The 18,497-nt window shown below is 39.8% G+C and overlaps 1 pseudogene; it reads right to left on the reverse strand.

Moving 5' to 3' along the window:
- Positions 1-18,497, reverse strand: part of LOC122925882 — a 2,558,103-nt pseudogene that overhangs the window by 96,421 nt on the left and 2,443,185 nt on the right.

The raw sequence follows: 18,497 nt of genomic DNA on the forward strand, positions 1-18,497 counted from the left end.
GGGAGGAATATCCAATTAAAAGTCTTCTGAATTGCTCATCTTCCTATGTTATCTATGTGATGGAGTGCGAGTGTGGGTTACAATATGTAGGCCGCACCATCCAGTCACTTAGAGAAAGACTAAATAAACCCGGCTGGAACATCTCATGGGGCTACCTTAAACACAGTGGGCCAGATTTATCATGACTCTGACAGCTCACTCCACTTTAACATATGGCTAAAGTCAGTTTTAGCCAAGTCAGACTTATGATCGGCCCTTTAAGACTGTAATAAATGTGGTTTGACGGTAGCAGTTTATCCGTCAGTAAGCAGCTTTACAAAAGTCGCACATCTTTACGAAAAAGTTGCACGTTTTTATGAAAAAGTCGCATGTTCTATTAAAAAGTCTCATAAGATAAGCATGGTCCTCACTGGAGTGAAATTGCAACTTTTTTGCGACTTTTTAAATAGTCCCAATAGTAAATCTGTCTAGAAATTCATTTACATAAGAAAACACGCCCACTTTCAGAAAACTGGCGAGCATAGTGCAGAGCACAAAAAAGTCGCAAATTTGTGCGCAGTTTTAGCGTTTGGGACTTTTGTGGGACTTTTTCACTCCATTATTCTGACCTGAGCTAATGATAAATCTGGCCCACTGTGTCCTGTCATTTCATCACCTCTCATAATAAAGACCCATCTGGATTGACAATTACACCCATTGAAACCATTACAGAAACAACGTCGGATAGATTTAGGACTCTACAGAAGAGAGAGATGTTTTTTGAGTCCTTAGAGAGCAAATGTTTCTGATCAGTTCTTCGCACATACTTGAGCTACGGCCCATCCTCTTTCATCTTTACTCCATCCTTCACATGCCGGCTGCAGCTCTGCCCCTTCACTGCGTGATGCAGTCCTGCCCCAATGCTTTCAACCATCCCCGATGTTCTCTAGACGGTCCCCCCAACCACGCCACCGTACGAGCTCCCCGCCCGTCCACTCAGACAAGTCCTCCTCTCCACCGCCCTTCTCAGGCTCTGTGCGTTTTCTCTAACCACACACCCCCACAGAGGCTTCCCCTATGGACCCTGGCAGCCCCTCCCACCCACTCCCCTTTTTCTCGAGCAGCGATGGCACCAAGGAGGTCAGCGTCTCACACATGCCTCTGAACACGAGCAGTGACACTCTCCCAGCCTTTCCGGCTCAGGTAAGATGCCCTAAAGATTGAAGCACTATATGATTCTCTGTTATCACATCATGCATGTTACAGTAATAATATCCCCTGTTGGCTAATAGACAACACACCTCCCAATACTCTGCCAATGGACAAATTACATTTGCCAGCTACATCTGACATATATTTTTTTTCAAATGTATGGAAATTTCAGCCGTATGCTATTATGGTCTCCTTGCAACTATATCAAAAAGTCTGGTTCCGGATATGGTTTTATATACTAGTATCCGGCATTGTTGTTAATATAACATACAGATTATTCTCATAACTGAGATTTTATTATAATACAACAGCACAGATACACAATTGTTTTTATTTCCGTATTTATCTCATCGTTATTGATTATTATTATTAATTGATTTTTATATAGATTTTTTATCCTTTCCCTATGTGTACTCTTGTGATATTTACTATTTTATCAGTATATACTTTGGTATCTGTATTTACATCTATATTTATCTATACCTATTTATTTATTTATACATTCCGTTTGTTATACAGATCACTATAGGAGAGCACAAATTTTGTGTTTCCCAACATATGTTTCTCCTTTCTTACCTAATCTTTCTTTTTGACTTGATAAAGGGGACTTTAGCACCCCGAAACGCATTGTCTTACGAATAAATGGAACATTGCTAAAAACCAAAACATTGTCTTTGATCGGTTGTCTCGTGCGCCCCCTGCAGACCACACGCTCTACTTAAGGTTCAGCGTACTTTTCTTCATACCATTACCCTAGTGGCAGGGTGGCTCCTGCCCAAGGCGATCGGACGAATCTAGGCTGCACCAACCGTCACTTATCTACACTCGATCTCCATTGCAGTTGCATCCAATTGATGCAACCGCAATAGGTGAGCAAACCATTTATTTTATTAGAAATTCGTTTTGTTGAATTTACTTACCCTATGAGCGCCTTCTCTATCCTATTGGCCATTATCTATTGAGTTACCAAGAGCAGGGAGCATTCCTACAGCTACAAAATTCAAAACCTTTTGCAATAGGAATAAATATTTCATTCGGATATGTTTAAGTAGGTATGTCCAAATTTTTCATTGCCTATACAAAGGTAGAGACATATTGCATATTAGCAATAGGATGGGCCACCAATGCTTGATCAGTGGTGGCCCGACTCCAACTGCTGGAACTTCCACCAATGAATGGGTAATGGCCCCTTTAGCTTTTATGTTGCACAGAGCTGTTCTCACCCCTGTATGTGCATAGTGCTGTGTCAGTGAAAGAACAAAATGGTTGCTGCACTTTATCTAGCGCTCCAGCCATGTTCTAGAAATTTATTGAGATACTAGTGGCCAGGCCCCCTTGATCAGTCATCAGCCAACTACAGTTGGCTCAAAAAGCAAAGTCCTTGGTGTCAACTCTGTTCAGTGGTTTAGTGGCCCAGTCCTTGTTGTCTAGATGTTGTCCATACAGGATAGACAAAGCAGAGCAGCTCGAACAGAAAAAAGAAATGGCGCTCCATGGTGCAGGTAATCCTGGATAATTAGTGGTGCAGTAGAAGATGGCAGGAAATGTGATCACCTGGTAGAGATTTGTCAATGGCAGGTACAACTCACTTGATGTAGTCATAAACTGGTTTTGCTGCTACTTACCCACAGTAAGTCAGCAGTAGGGAACAAAAGCTGGGGTTCTTAGAAGCGCTGCTGGTGATGATTAGGAGTCGTAACCCAGAAAGATAGTGAAGAATGCTATATTAGTTATTCTGGCAACCTGTTTCAGCATTGGACAGATGCCTTTCTCAGGCAAATAGCAACATAAACACATCATGCACATTATTTGAACAAAAAATGGTGGATAATACACAATAGTGATGTCATCAAGGGGCAAGATAAAAAATTATGCAATTAGCAAAATACTAAAAAAGTAATACTGAAAACATGTCAGATATTCTAGGCTGTAGATTACCAAGGGAAACTTGGAAAGAATATTAGAAGAAAATAATGAGCTAGAGGTGGTGTGGCAGTGTGGGGTTGAGAAGCTGAGGGGAAACAGGAGAGGAGTGCAGAGGAGGAGGAAAATAGAAAGTGTTGGCTAAAGATTAAAGGTGGAACAGTGCTACCTAACCGCCTGTTATACACATCTTCATTCCCCTGCTTTTTTCACTTCATTCTCTTTCCCATCCTTTGCCTTGCTTCTCCACTGTTCCTCCTTTAATCTTTAAAAAACACTTTCTGTTATGCTTATCCTCTGAGCTCTTCTCCCTTTTTACTCTTTGCTCCTCAACCCTGCAGCACTGCTAGCTCATTATTTTCTTCTAGCATCCTTTTAAGATTTTCCTTGTTAATCCACATATATGAGCATAAAATATTACTTTATTTTAAATATTACTTTTATTGTATTTTGCTGATTGTGTCGTTTTTGACCTTTGTCCTGATGACGTCACTGCTGTGCATTACCCACCATTTTCTGCTTAAATAATGTGCATGCTATCAGCCACATGAAAACTCCCTATAATTAGCATTACTATTTGTCATCAGCTACTTACTGGCAACAGAGATTCCACAGAGAGCTATGCCAGGAGTGGATGCCTCAATAAGCTATAGCTATTACCAGTAAAGCCCTTGGGCACTGGTGTTCTGACAGGTGGTGGTCCCCAGTGTCGAGGGCTACATTTGCTAAACTACTTGACATTTTTATTATTGAGGAATAGGGTTCACGTGTAGGTGGGATGACTGGCAGGTAGCCGCCCAGCTGAAACGTTACTTTAAAGGAGTTGTCTGACACAAGATCTAACAACTTCAGTAGTTGGAAGGTGTGCTTCATAAAAAAAACACCACTCTCCTTTCCGCACTCCTGCCATACCAACGCTGCTGACCCCTTTCTTGTTGCTTCCAGTCCTGGTAGGCCTGGAAGTGGCTTGGTCCCATGACCGGGCAGTCATTGCCATCAGCAGTCATGTGTGCTTAAACAGCATGACATTTGCACATAATTAGCACTGAGATGCCATTCAAGCCCCAGTAAGGAAAAAGAAGTTCTGCATCGGCGCAAAATCACTAGTGGAAGCGGTCTTAATAGATGGATTCTTCTTGTTTTAATAAGAAACAACGCGTTTCGGGGATCAGAGACTCCCCTTCATCAGGTTTCACCTTCATTCAAGCCCCAGTGACCTCTGAGGCCAATGATTGGCTGCAGCAGTCGCGGGAACTGGGCAAAGAAACCCACTCACCTGACTGCAGTCCCAACCTTTCCAGTGCTGGAATAATGGGGACTGTGGACAGGTGAGTTTGTTTTTCATGGGAAACCCATTCTGACTTCCGGGGTTGTTGACTCCTAGGCTGGACAACTCCTTTAAGCATACACCCTGTGAGTCACGAAGGTCAGTGTCTGTGTAGAGTTATTAAGCCTATTTCTACTAGTGGAAAATACACAATGTTTGGTTGAATGATGCAAAGAACGCCATGGATGTCATACAAACTTCAACCTCGAGCTCTTTAAGCAGTTAAAAATAAAGAGGGAGAGTTAAATGTGGATGTGCTAAGTGGTCCAAACACTGCTAGATGGACAATGACAGCCAAGGACAGGATGCGCATTACACATCCAACTCCAGCACATTCTGTTCATTTACAGCTAGAATTGCCATACTCTATTTAGAAAATGTATCGCACTATTCATCTCTTTCACAGAAATGGAATGTGACAGAAAGACATTTAAATCAAGGGATTATTTAGTTACGTAAAACTAGCTTTAATTCCGAGACAACATGACTAATAGGTAAGATTTGAAACATCCTAGTATGGCAGAAACCTTCATTTAAAAGCAATTCCATAAAAATGAATTCATTTGTCCAATAAATCAATTCATTGCTTCTTTACCTCTTTCGCTAAATTTAGATGGACACCTCCCTAAATGTGTAGGTTATCCTGTCCACCTCTGGACATAATGTCATCTCCTCCAGTCATTCCTATTTCCCAGCCTTAATTCTTCTAATTCAGTTTCTGCTGTTATGTTCAGCTGCAGGGAGAATTGACTATTGTAGTCTGACAAGGACAAGAATACCTCTTGTCAAATTAAATCACATTTATTAATGTAGGATGGACAGGACAGTTCTTGACAAATGTGGAGAAAAACTGAAAAGAAAATCCTCTCTTTCCCAGGGAATTGTACAAAACAATTATTGCCTTTGTGTAGCATTTAACCCTCTGATATACAGATTGCTCAATGATATAGTTATAGTTTGTGCAAGGCTAGGTTCAGACCATACTAACGGCAGAAATTCTCACAAAATATAACATGTCCATAGCCATATCATTAGCCAAAACTAATGCTAAAACAGTGTCCTTTTAGCATTTAGATACACGGTAGATAGGAGATATCTAGCACCATCCAAGGAGAGGCAGAAACTGCAATATTGTAATACTGTATATTTTATGTTTCAACACTTGCTAAGAATGAATAGTAAAATTTTTGTTTGCGTTCATAGACTCACAACCTCAGGCTTTTGAGTCCTCAAGCATCCTTTATACAATTGCCCTTTCTATCCACACTAACCATGATTAGCCAGGGTCACAATACTATTTGCATTATACAGTGGGATGCGAAAGTTATCATATAGGAGACACACACAGTGATATTTGAAAAGTGAAATTAAGTTTATTGGATTTACAGAAAGTGTGCTATAAATTTGGGCACCACAAAAAAGAAATTAAATCAATATTTAGTAGATCCTCCTTTTGCAGAAATTACAGCCTCTAAACGCTTCCTGTAGGTTCCAATGAGAGTCTGGATTCTGGTTGAAGGTATTTTGGACCATTCCTCTTTACAAAACATCTTTAGTTCATTCAGGTTTGGTGGCTTCCGAGCATGGACAGCTCTCTTTAAGTCACACCACAGATTTTCAATTATATTCAGGTCTGGGGACTGAGATGGCCATTCCAGAATGTTGTACTTGTTCCTCTGCATAAATGCCTTAGTGGATTTTGAGCAGTGTTTAGGGTCGTTGTCTTGTTGAAAGATCCAGCCCCGGCGCAGCTTCAGCTTTGTCACTGATTCCTGGACATTGGTCTCCAGAATCTGCTAATACTGAGTGGAATCCATGCGTCCCTCAACTTTGACAAGATTCCCAGTCCCTGCACTGGCCACACAGCCCCACAGCATGATGGAACCACCACCATATTTTAATGTAGGTAGCAGGTGTTTTTCTTGGAATGCTGTGTTCTTTTTCCTCCATGCATAACGCCCCTTGTTATGGCCAAATAACTCAATTTTAGTTTCATCAGTCCATAGCACCTTATTCCAAAATGAAGCTGGCTTGTCCAAATGTGCTTTAGCCCACCTCAAGCGGCAATTTTTGTGCTGTGGTTGGAGAAAAGGCTTTCTCTGAATCACTCTCGCATAAAGCATCTCCTTGTGTAAAGTGCACCGAATGGTTGAACGATGCACAGTGACTCCATCTGCAGCAAGATGATGTTGTAGGTCTTTGGTGCTGGTCTGTGGGTTGACTCTGACTGTTCTCACCATTCGTTGCTTCTGTCAATCCGAGATTTTTCTTGGTCTGCCACTTCGAGCCTTAACTTGAACTGAGCCTGTGGTCTTCCATTTCCTCAATATGTGCCTAACTGTGGAAACAGACAGCTAAAATCTCTGAGACAGCTTTCTGTATCCTTCCCCTAAACCATGATGGTGAGCAATCTTTGTCTTCAGGTCATTTGAGAGTTGTTTTGAGACCCCCATGTTGCTACTCTTCAGAGAAAATTAAAAGAGGAGGGAAACTTACAATTGACCCCCTTAAATACTCTTTCTCCTAATTGGATTCACCTGTGTATATAGGTCAGGGGTCACTGAGCTTGCCGAGCCAATTTGAGTTCCAATAATTAGTTCTAAAGGTTTTGGAATCAATAAAATGACAACAGTGCCCAAATTTATGCACCTGCCTAATTTTGTTTAAACAATTATAGCACACTTTCTGTAAATCCAATAAACTTCATTTCACTTCTCAAATATCACTGTGTGTGTCTCCTATATGATATATTTAACTGACATTTTTTATCGTAACAACCAGCGATTTATACAGGAAAATCATGACGATTAACAAGGTTGCCCAAACTTTCGCATCCCACTGTATGTAAAAGTTTTAGGAAAAAATAAGTGTTTTTTTTTATAATTTTTTTTTAACATTTGCATTTTGTTACATTTTATACAAATTGTTACTTTTGGAGGCTCAGTTTATGCCCAAAACCAGTATAAAATAATTACAGTTGAGTGAATCGACTTCGGATGAAACATCCGAAGTCGATTCGCATAAAACTTTGTTTAAATACTGTACGGCGCGAGTGATCCATACAGTATTAGAATGTATTGGCTCCGATGAGTCGAAGTTATTACTTTTCTTGATTTCTACTGTAAAAATCCATTTCCTTAATTTGGGTTTGGTTCCAAGGTAAATAAGTAATAACTTCGGCTCATCAGAGCCAATACATTCTAATACTGTACGCTCCATACAGTATTGAAGCAAAAGTTTTATGCGAATCAACTTTGGATGTTTCATCCGAAGTCGATTCGCTCATCCCTAAAAATAATCAATAAATGTGGGTCTTCGGCCTCTTGCACATGAACAGTTTTTTCCCCCGTTTACGTTCCTTTTTTTGCATTCTGTATATGGACCGTATACGGAACCATTCATTTCAATGGATCCGCAAAAAAAAAAATGGAAGGTACTCCGTATGCCTTCTGTTTCCGCATTTCTGTTCAAAGATATAACATGTCCCATTATTGTCTGCATAACGGACAATGATAGGACTGTTCTATCAGGGGGCTAGCTGTTCCGTGCCACAAAAAACGGAATGCACATGGACATCATCCATATTTTTTGCGGACCGCCAAATACTGAAAGAGCCATACAGCCGTGTGCAAGAGGCCTAAGGGAGAAATTTATCATTCCCTGTGCACCTTTTTTTAGTGTCGCAATTTATTCTAGTTGCATTCTGCATTTTACACTGCCCTCGACTAAACTTCAAAAAAGGGGCATGGCAATAGCAGAGTGAGGGTGTTCCAAGGGCAAGGATATTGGCCTTAGTTCATCGTTATTTATGCCAGAAACTGGTGTAAATAGTGACTGAAATATATTCATTTCATACCGGAAAATGGAAAGCCAGAGGCTGCAAGTAATTTATGACCAGGCTTGCACCTCGTCATAATTTAAACACCTCCTCCAGCAGCGCAGGCCCTATCAAAGCCAGCGTCGCACACATCTGCTTTGATAAATAAAACATTTTACTTGAGGTCTTAATAAAAGTTTGAAATCCTATTATTGGAAACTTTTACTATATATAAAAAAAAAATTTCTTAGTAACACCTTATGTGTAATAGACTGAGGAGGACCAGTGACACTTAAGTAAGATCAATCTCACACGTTTTAGCAGTTTACGTGGGATTTTGAGCAAATATGAAAGTTATTGATTTTAATGTATATATAAAGCAAGCAACACAGTAATGGACTCAGCAATACGTGTATGCTTCTCCGCACTAGCTAAAGTGACAAATGGAACGTCATCCATAGCGTGCTGTACATTTATGAAACTAGAACACTGACATATTGAACAAGTCATTACATGGTGCAAGATATTTCTGCAATAGTTCAGCTATCTTTCAAGCACGACAAGGTTACATTGCAGCAAACATACAACAAAATAAACCGCAAGATGAAAAATCTGACTGATGCGACAGGATTTGTGTTGACATTCATGTCAAGATTCTTCAGCAAGGCAGGAAAGAGAACATCCCAAATTCTTAGAACTATCATTTCTGTTGACAGTGTCATAAAGGGATGTAAAACAATCCTCCTACTCCTTGCAGTTAGTTTTCTCTTCCTATGCATTCAATATGGACCTGCCAATTCCAATGTGTTAGAGTGAAAGGTCAGTATTTCATTATTTATTGCCTGGATTCTAAAACCTAAAGGAATCTTGCTTAATGTATGTTATAAAAGATGTGTTATCGTTTGCAAAAATGTATTATTTTCTATTATGAAGATATTAGCCCCTTAGGGACCAGCCTATTTTGGGCCTTAATTACCACGCAATGTTTTTCATTTTTTACATGTATCTGTATGAGGGCTTGTTTTTTTGTTGGACAAGTTTAAAGGGTTTCTGTCACCAGATTTAACCCTATTAAGCTAGCGGATATTAGCGATGTGCTAATGTCAGCTAACCCTAACTAGCCTGTTCCTACTTTTATCTATGCCCCTGTTACGCCAGAAATCTAACTTTTATAATATGCTAATTAGCCTCTAGGAGCAGGGGGCGTTGTTCCTGCTCCTAGAGGCTCCGTTCTCCCACCTTTGCCACCTCCCTCCAAGTCCTGATTGACAGGGCCAGGCAACGATCGCATCCGTCTGCCAGCCCTGTCCTCAGGTGAAATCTTGCACCGGCACGGTGAGGAAGCTGGCAGGCTGCGAGCTGCCGCTCCTGCGCCGGATGCTGAACGGCACCAGATTTCACCAGAGTACAGGGCTGGCAGACAGATGCGAGCGCTGCCTGGCCCTGTCAATCAGGACTTGGAGCGAGGCGACAAAGGTGGGAGAACGGAGCCTCTAGGAGCAGGAACAACGCCCCCCCCCCTTGCTCCTAGAGGCTAATTAGCATATTATAAAAGTTTGATTTCTGGCATAACGGGGCATAGATAAAAGTAGGAATAGGCTAGTTAGGTTTAGCTGACATTAGCACATAGCTAATTTCAGCTAGCATATAATAGCGTTAAATCTGGTGACAGAAACTTTGAGTTGTTCATGTTGCCATTTTGGATTGCACATACCTAAAGCATCTCCTATCAGTGAAAAACGGGCGCAACACATCTGTGTTGTGTTCATGATTTTCATGGACTCAGACGTCGATGGGTGTGATCACGGACCAAAGTTGTGCATGTCACAACCCACTGTCACCCACTGTCAGTAAAAAAATACTGATGTGTGAACTAACTTAAATCATGGGTACGTGTGCTGTCCGTGGAAAATGGAAATGTGAACGAAGTCTAGGGTGCTGACACACATTCAGGTTTTTTATGCAGTTTTCGAAGATAGAACCAAGAGTGGATTGAAAAAAGTGGAGAAGTTGTATCTGTCCTTAATAATTTCTCTCCTCCTATGAGCCACACCTGATTTTGGCTTAAAAAACTGCACCAAAAAGCCCGAACGTGTGTCAGCACCCTTATTGATTAACTTTTTAAATCTTTCTGGGAGGGGAATAAGAAAATCAGCAATACTGCCACTGAGTTTTTACATTATAACTTTTACGGCGTTCATTTTTCGGCATATACAACACAATAACTATACTCTCTTCGTCAGTATGAATACAGCAATACCAAATACATATAGTTTTTTTTTTACATTTTACTAAATTGTGCAGAAAACCTTTTTGCATCACCACATTCCAAAACCCATGAGGGCTCGTTCACACGAATGTTTTTTGCGTTCCATATATGGGCCGTTTTTTGCGTTCCATATACGGTCCGTATACGGAACCATTCATTTCAATAGTTCTGCAAAAAAAACTGAATGTACTCCGTATGTATTCCGTTTCCGTATTTCCGTTTTTCTGTTCCATTCAGAGATATTATTATTGCCTGCAAATCACATTCAGTGACTCCATTCAAGTCAACGGGTCAGCAAAAAAAATTAAAATGAACACATACTCCATATGTCTTCCGTATCTGTTCCATTTTTGCGGAACCATCTATTGAAAATGTTATGTCCAGACCAATTTTTATTACTGTATACTGTATATGCCTAACGGCAAAAACGGAATGGGAAAACTGAAAGAAACGCTACTGAAACAAAAAAACTGATCCATTAAAAACAGCCCGTAAAACACTGAAAAAGCAATATGGTCGTGTGAACGAGTCCTAACTTTTTTATTTTTCCATCTATTGAGCTGTGTTAGGGATTGATTTTTGTGGGATGATGTCACCGTCAGTTTTGTGAGAAGGTCTGGCAGATGTCCTTCTCTACCTCTTGCATGATGTTCATTGTTTTGTTTTCACTTTGTCATCTCCTTTCCTTCTCCCAGGTGTCACCTATTTAGACTCGTCTCCCTTTATATTCCCTCCCATACTGCCTCACTTTGTGGTTTATACTACTTCCTGGATGAAGTGTTCACTGCTGGAGGCTGCTGCTGCTGCTGCTGTTTACTCAGATAAGTCTTTACATGTATTGTGTTTCCTTGCTGGCTTGATTCTAGGTGACCCTGACTCCGTCCGTATTAAGTGCAGGGAGCCGGTTGTCGTGTCCCCTCACTATTATAGGGTTTTCAGACAGTGTTGTCACACAGTCTTAGGTACTTGGGCATGCAATCGTCTACCATTGAGACCCTTGCATAGCAGTCAGGGAGAGCTCTTAGGGTTTTATAGGGCTTACCTATATGCTCCTTAGTTTGGGATCAAGCCAGTCGGACGTTTATTCATAAGTTCCAGCTATCTGCAACATCATCCGTGACAGATGACTTCTAGTTTTCATTGGGATTATTATGGGTTATGTGACTTTTTGGATTTTTTACTTAGTTCTATTTTTTTTGGTAGTTATAACTAGGGTAGTTATCACTGGAATATGGGATAAATAACATAATAATTGTTATGTAGTGCAGGAAATTGTTTTGTAGTGCGGGTAATTGTTGTGTAGTGCGGGTCATTACGGATAATTTTATTTTTTACTTTGAATTTTTTTATTTGACCTTTTAATAGTCCCATAAAGGACTATAATAGGCAACCTAATAGGCTTCTAAAATACATTGCATTATTCCTACAATGCAAGGTATTTTAATGTCAGTGGAATACTGACATCTACAAGCAGGCTACGCCAGAGAAGCACAGTCTGCTGGAACATGCTAGAGGTAGGTCTGGGGAATTCACTAGGCCCTGGCCTACCAGCACTGACATTGGCACCCCGCGATCGCATTTGTGGGGTGCCAAAGGGAGACAAAAGCAGGCGCTATTGCTCGCGACATGCGTGGAGTTAAACAGCCAAGATCAACGCTTCTTAGACTTGAACTTTGTAAAAAGGCGGTGACCCAGTCTAAGGCACCTCAGTGAGCACCATAAAAATGTGCATTGGTGGTAACTAAGGGGATAAAAGAGAGTATGCTATCTATAATTACAAATGAATGTTTAACTTTTTTATTAAAACCAACTTAAAGTAAATCCCTACATCTTATCATGTTTTTAGGTCTACAATTCTGTGCTGAAAAATGTCTTAATATATCTTTATAATGGTCAAAGCTCCTTTTTTTCTGAGACAGTTCCTAATCCCCTAAATAGCCATAGGCTGAATCCAGGACCAGAGGGAGCTTACACAGTGATGTGGTCATTTATCAAACTGGTGTAAAGTAGAACTCAGGTGCCCACAGCAACCAAAAATGAAAAGTGGAATCTGATTGGTTTCTATGGGCAACTAAGCCAGTTTTACTTTACACCAGTTTGATAAATGACTCCATAAATCCATACTGTGTTATTACAAAGTTCAACATTTACAGAGTATGCAGTAAGATTCCGAGTCCTTTCTAGTGATGGCTGCAGGAAATCTGTTAAAGGGGAATTCCCATCACAGACAATGGAGGCATATCGCTAAGATATTCCCCCATTGTCTGATAGGTACAGGTCCCACCTCTGGGACCCGCACCTACACCAAGAATGGAGTGGGGAAGGTGATGAAGGGCGCACTGCACATGCGCAGCCACCCTCCATTCATTTCTATGGGGCCACCGACAATAGCTAAGCGATGGCTCGGCTATTTCCGTCAGCCCCAAAGAAATGAATGGGAGCTGTGGCCGCGCAAGCGCTGTTCGCTCCCATTCACTTGTATGGGGAGAGCACTTGGTGGTGGCCAGACCCCGCTCTCTTCTTAGCTTAGGTGTGGGTCCCCACACCTATCAGGCAATGGCGACATGCTCCCATTGTCTATGATGGGAATACTCCTTTAAATGGAATCTCTGCATATTAAATATGTAGCAAAAAAGCCTAGTTAAAGTTTGAGCCTAGTTAAAAAATGGTAATCAATGACAAACAATAAGTGGTTTTCAAGGGAGAATATTTTTTAAAGGGAATATGTCATTGAAAAATGACGTTGCTTAAATCATGATTTTTATGTTAAATATGTTTTATTTTTTATATATTTCTAAATACATTTTGCTGATGTTAGCCTACTTTCACACTAGCGTTAGGATACGTATAAACGCTTGCACAACTGTGCAAAAAGTCCTAAAGTGCTACAGTTCTAGCACCGGCCACTAAGCTTAATAATACATATCACTCAGCAGTTATCTCCTAATTGTCACAGGCAGGATTACAACACCGGATGTACCATTCACAATCGGTGATTGTAAAAACTTTATCTACTCCTTCCTTGTGCAATGACCTCTAGAGGTCATAGATGCCTAGAAAACTTTCATAGAAATCAATAAGTTCCATTCCTGTTCATTGTGTTTATGGCCCATGGTGGCTGCTGTAAAATATATCTCTATATGTTGTTAGCAACAGCTCAGGCAAGATGGAAGCCACCGTAATCATGTTCAGGAAATAGAATTACCAAATCAGAAAATAGAGTCACTATAGAATTACTATCTGGTTTAATCTAATTTAAAAAAAAAAAAAATATATATATATATATATATATATATATATATATATAACTGTTAAAAATAACAAAGAAACTATACTCACCTCCATTTCTCCCCTGCTGCTGCTCCTCACCAAAGGAAATTATTTGTGAGGCCCAACCCCTATATCATCAATAGGTTTTGAAATAGTCCCTAGGGGCAAGTTATTGGCTCAAAAGGCAGCCCAATAGTTTTTTTCTTCTGTATCTGTGGGGCCCATTGTAGTATCAGAGCCTAGGCCCACCAGAGTATCCTCTTGTACACTGGTGGGCCAGTCCAACCCTGCATGTGAGCTACAGAGGGCAGGTAACATCAGCTTGGATGTGAATGCTATCATGGCCAGCTTGAAAACTGTAATATTTGAAGATTATGTTTTATGTCAGCACATAAAAAATGTAAAAAGCACTAACAGAAATATTTAAAAATAAATGTATCATACAACCCATATTTAGGAGATGTCATCTACCTCCCATTTCACTATTGCAGAAGTCTTTCAGCTGAGCTTCTGGGTACTTGATACATAGAGATTTATTAGGCAAATTACTACATGTTACTTAGACTCAAAAAGCAGAGTTATGTGAATCATTTGAAACATTATTAGTTTAGTGAATGCCAAGTTGTTACTGGTTCTACCTCAAGTTATCCCCGATCTGTGAATGCATGGCCTAGATACTAATGAGCTTGTTGAGTGCAGTGACACAGTAACGGTAATCTACCTGTGGTTTGTTACAGCTATTAAAGAAAACCGGATTGCAAATTGGATTGCTAAGGTATGACTTTAACAAGTTTGCTCTTAGTCCCTTTGGGGGTTCGCTGGTCATTTTTATTCCATTCTGCAGCACGGATGCAGGGAAACTTTGTGAAGGATAACTGGTTAGCCACAAGCGGAAGCTAGATTTTGTCTTTTCTGGATCTGTAATGACTTCTTGACAGATTTGTTCAAGGTCTGTAAGCCAACTAATGGCCAAGTGGCAGTTCTGGAGTACAACCCATGTGCCTTCTTCAGCTGCCTACGAGGAATCACCAAAAATCTGGAAAATATGTTAATATCAGATACCCATATATAAAATTAATTATGAATATAACAATCTGGAGAAAACTCAAATACAGTAATTATCTGGGAAATTAAGTTATACAGTCTCTGTGACCTTTAATCAATCATCCGACTGTTAATGTTAATTTTCCTGATTTAAAAACCATAGACGTATTTGCATTTTAATGGGTATTAAATGAGTGTCATTGAGAAGAAATAATAGATTCTTGGCCTTTTGGTATAAATCCTTAGTAAAATATTTATGGGCAATGATGTACAAGATGTAGATGATGTTGCTGTTATGAACATAATATCTTTCATACAGTGATTAAGAGTCATAACTGAAAGAAACATTGCATGTATGACGTTAAATTAATATAGAGTTTGGATAATGCTGCCTGGAGAGTTATGCACATCGATTATAATGATGACTTGCTACCATAACGCCACTCATTTGTAAACTTTGTTGTAAGTTTACATTCTAGTGGCGGGACAGCTTAAGTATTAAGAATTAGAAAATGTATTTAAGTAGAGATAGATAAATTTGAGATATATAAATATATATGTATGAGAGAGATAGATAGATAGATAGATAGATAGATAGATAGATAGACAGACAAATAGATAGACAGTTACATAGTACCAAAAGAGGTAGAGTAGGTTCCTGTCCAAAAGAGATGATCTTGCCGGGGTGGACAAGCACAAATGATTTTGTACAAAATTTATTTGCCTGGAATCTCACATTTATAGCGAGCATAACATTAGCACTAGTATATTTTTTATAGTGAGCATGGCACTAATTTATATAGGTAGAGTAGGTTCCTGTCCAAAAGAGATCATCATGCCGGTGTGGACAGGCATAAATGATTTTGCACAAAAAGTATTTGCCACGAATCTCACATTTATAACAAGCATAACATTAGCACTAGTATATTTTCTATAGTGAGCATGGCACTAATTTAAATATTTTGGTATTTGTGTTAGTAGAGTGCTGTTACATTTGAATGTATGGAGACGTGCAACTATGCATTGGGATGTGCTGACTAACCGCTTCTTATTTTTTTCTTTGCAGTCTGCATTTTGAGGTGTGGCTGTCTCCATTAGTTGTGCACTCCTAACTAGCTTGTCTCTACTTCAGGCTGATTTTAATTAAAGGAGTTGTCCCACCAAAAATATTCTACAGTTTTCAAGCCAGCTCCTGGATCTGAATTCTTTTGTGATTGCATGTAAGTGATAATTTAGCATAGCCACTGAGTTATTCAATAAAATGTATCCATATATTGCCACCTGCTGTTTGTTTTCTTTCTCATTTCTTTGTCCTGCTCACTGAGATGGTCGCACATGCTCAGTTTCATCCTTAAACTGCCTCCTGAGCTTTGATAGGAGGAGCATGGACACGCCCCCTTAGCTGCAGCAGAAAAGACCCCCCCCCCTTGAGCTGTCAGCTTGATATAAATCTAGCAGAGCAATGAATGGGGAGATCTCTGGATCCATGTGAGGTCCAGGGCTGGTTCTAGCTTTGCTAGAAAGAGATTTTCATGTACTAGATAATGTCTGATTTTAATTTTTTATATGTCATGGGATAACCCCTTTAATGCAATTATAAAGCTGAAGTCTGCTCTCCTTGCATTCATTGGAGGCCATTTGGCAGCAGGAGAGGTAAAATACAGCTCAGCAGGCATATGGAACTTGCATTCCCTGAATTTAAATTTAATGGAGGTCAGTCAGCACCAAAAGAGGTAGCATTTAGAGTAGGCTTCTGTTCAAAAGAGATCACATTGCCTGGATGGAGAAGCACAAATGATTTTGCACAAAATGCATTTGCCAAGATCTCATATTTATATAATATTTGTGTTTGCAGAATGCTTTTGTATTGTGTTTGTTTTTGCTTTGTGGCAGATAGATAGACAGAAAAATATATAGCTAGATACTACATAAGATAGATATTAGATAGCTAGATAGCTAGCTACATAAAATAGAAGAGAGAAGCGCAGATAGGTAGGACTGCTTGACTAAGAAACAAAATGTTTGCTGATAAAAGGATCACCTGTCTGTGTTAATCCCTTCCCAAAATCTGACATAATAGTACGTCATGGCAGCAGGTGCGTTCCCGCATTTTGGCGCACTGTAGAGGTGTGCACCCAATCGCTGCAGGGGCCCGGCAGTCCCTGGTAGCCGGGCTCCTGCTGTATCCGCCGGCATCGCTGTACAAGCAGATGCCGGTGGATTAACCGCTTCTATGCTTCGATCAGCGCTGACCGCGGCATAGAGAGGATGTGCGGCGGGTAAGGTAGCCCATCGAGTCCTTGCACTTCTGTGGCGGGGACCCGATGGGTGAGAAGGCAGCCCGATGCTGTGCAGAGGCTGCCCAATGCCTTGCACGGCATCAGGACCTGCCTTCTATGGGTGCCCAGGAGATCCAGCCGCAGGCTTGGTCTCCTAGGCAACCTCCTAGTGTATTACTCAGTGTAATACACTAACAGGCAATGCATTACAATACAGATGTATTGTAATGCATTGCAGAAGGGATAAGACCCCCAAAAGTAAAGTACCAGAGTGAGACAGAAATAAAGTTGAAAAAAAAGACAAATTTTTTTTTAGGAAAAAATAATAATGTTTCAATAAAAAAAAGAAAAAAACGCCCCTTTCCACTGATTTTATATGAAAAAAAAATGAAAAGAAAACACACACATATTAGGTATCACCGCGTCCGTAACAAAAGGCTCTATAAATATATCACATGATCCACCCCGTCTGATAAACACCGTAAAATAAATAAAAACTGTTTAAAAAAAGCCATTTTTGTGACCTTACATCACAAAAAGTGCAGCACCAAGCGATTAAAAAGGCGTATGCCCCCCAAAATGGTACCAATAAATCTGTCACCTCATACTGCAAACAAATAGTCCCTACATAGGACAATCGCCTAAAAAATTCTAAAATATAGCTCTCAGAACACGGAGACACTAAACCATTTTTTTGTTTCAAAAATGCAATTACTCTGTTAAAGTGAAATAAATAAATAAATAAATAAAAATATACATATTAGGTATCGCCACGTCTATAACAACCAGCTCTATAAAAATATCACATGACTTAAAAAGTTAAAAAATAAAAATAAAAACAGTGCCACAAAAATTGCAACACCAGGCAATGAAAAAGGCATATGCCCCCCAAAATAGTACCAATCAAACCATCATCTCATCCCGCAAAAAAGGAGCCCATACCTAAGACAATCAGTCAAAAAATAAAAAAAAACTTTGTCTCTCAGACTATGGAGACACTAAAACAAAAATGCTATTATTGTGTAAAACTTAAATAAATAAGAAAAAGTATACATATTAGGTATTGCCACGTCCGTAACGTCCTGCTCTATGAAAATACCATGTGACCTAACCCTTCAGGTGAACGCTGTTAAAATAAATAAAAACGGTGCCAAAACAACCAAATTTTTGGGTCACCTTGCCTCATAAAGTGAAATAATGAATGATCAAAAAATGATATGTACCCAAAAATGGTACCAATAAAAACTTTAACTCTTTCTGCAAAAATTGAGCCTCTGCACAAGACGATTGGCAGAAAATAAAAGAAATATGGCGTTCAGAAAATGGAGACACAAAAACAAATTTACAAAAAAAAATGCTTTATTGTGTAAAACTGAA

The sequence above is a fragment of the Bufo gargarizans genome, chromosome 2, assembly GCF_014858855.1.
Source record: "Bufo gargarizans isolate SCDJY-AF-19 chromosome 2, ASM1485885v1, whole genome shotgun sequence".
Taxonomy (NCBI): Eukaryota; Metazoa; Chordata; class Amphibia; order Anura; family Bufonidae; genus Bufo; species Bufo gargarizans.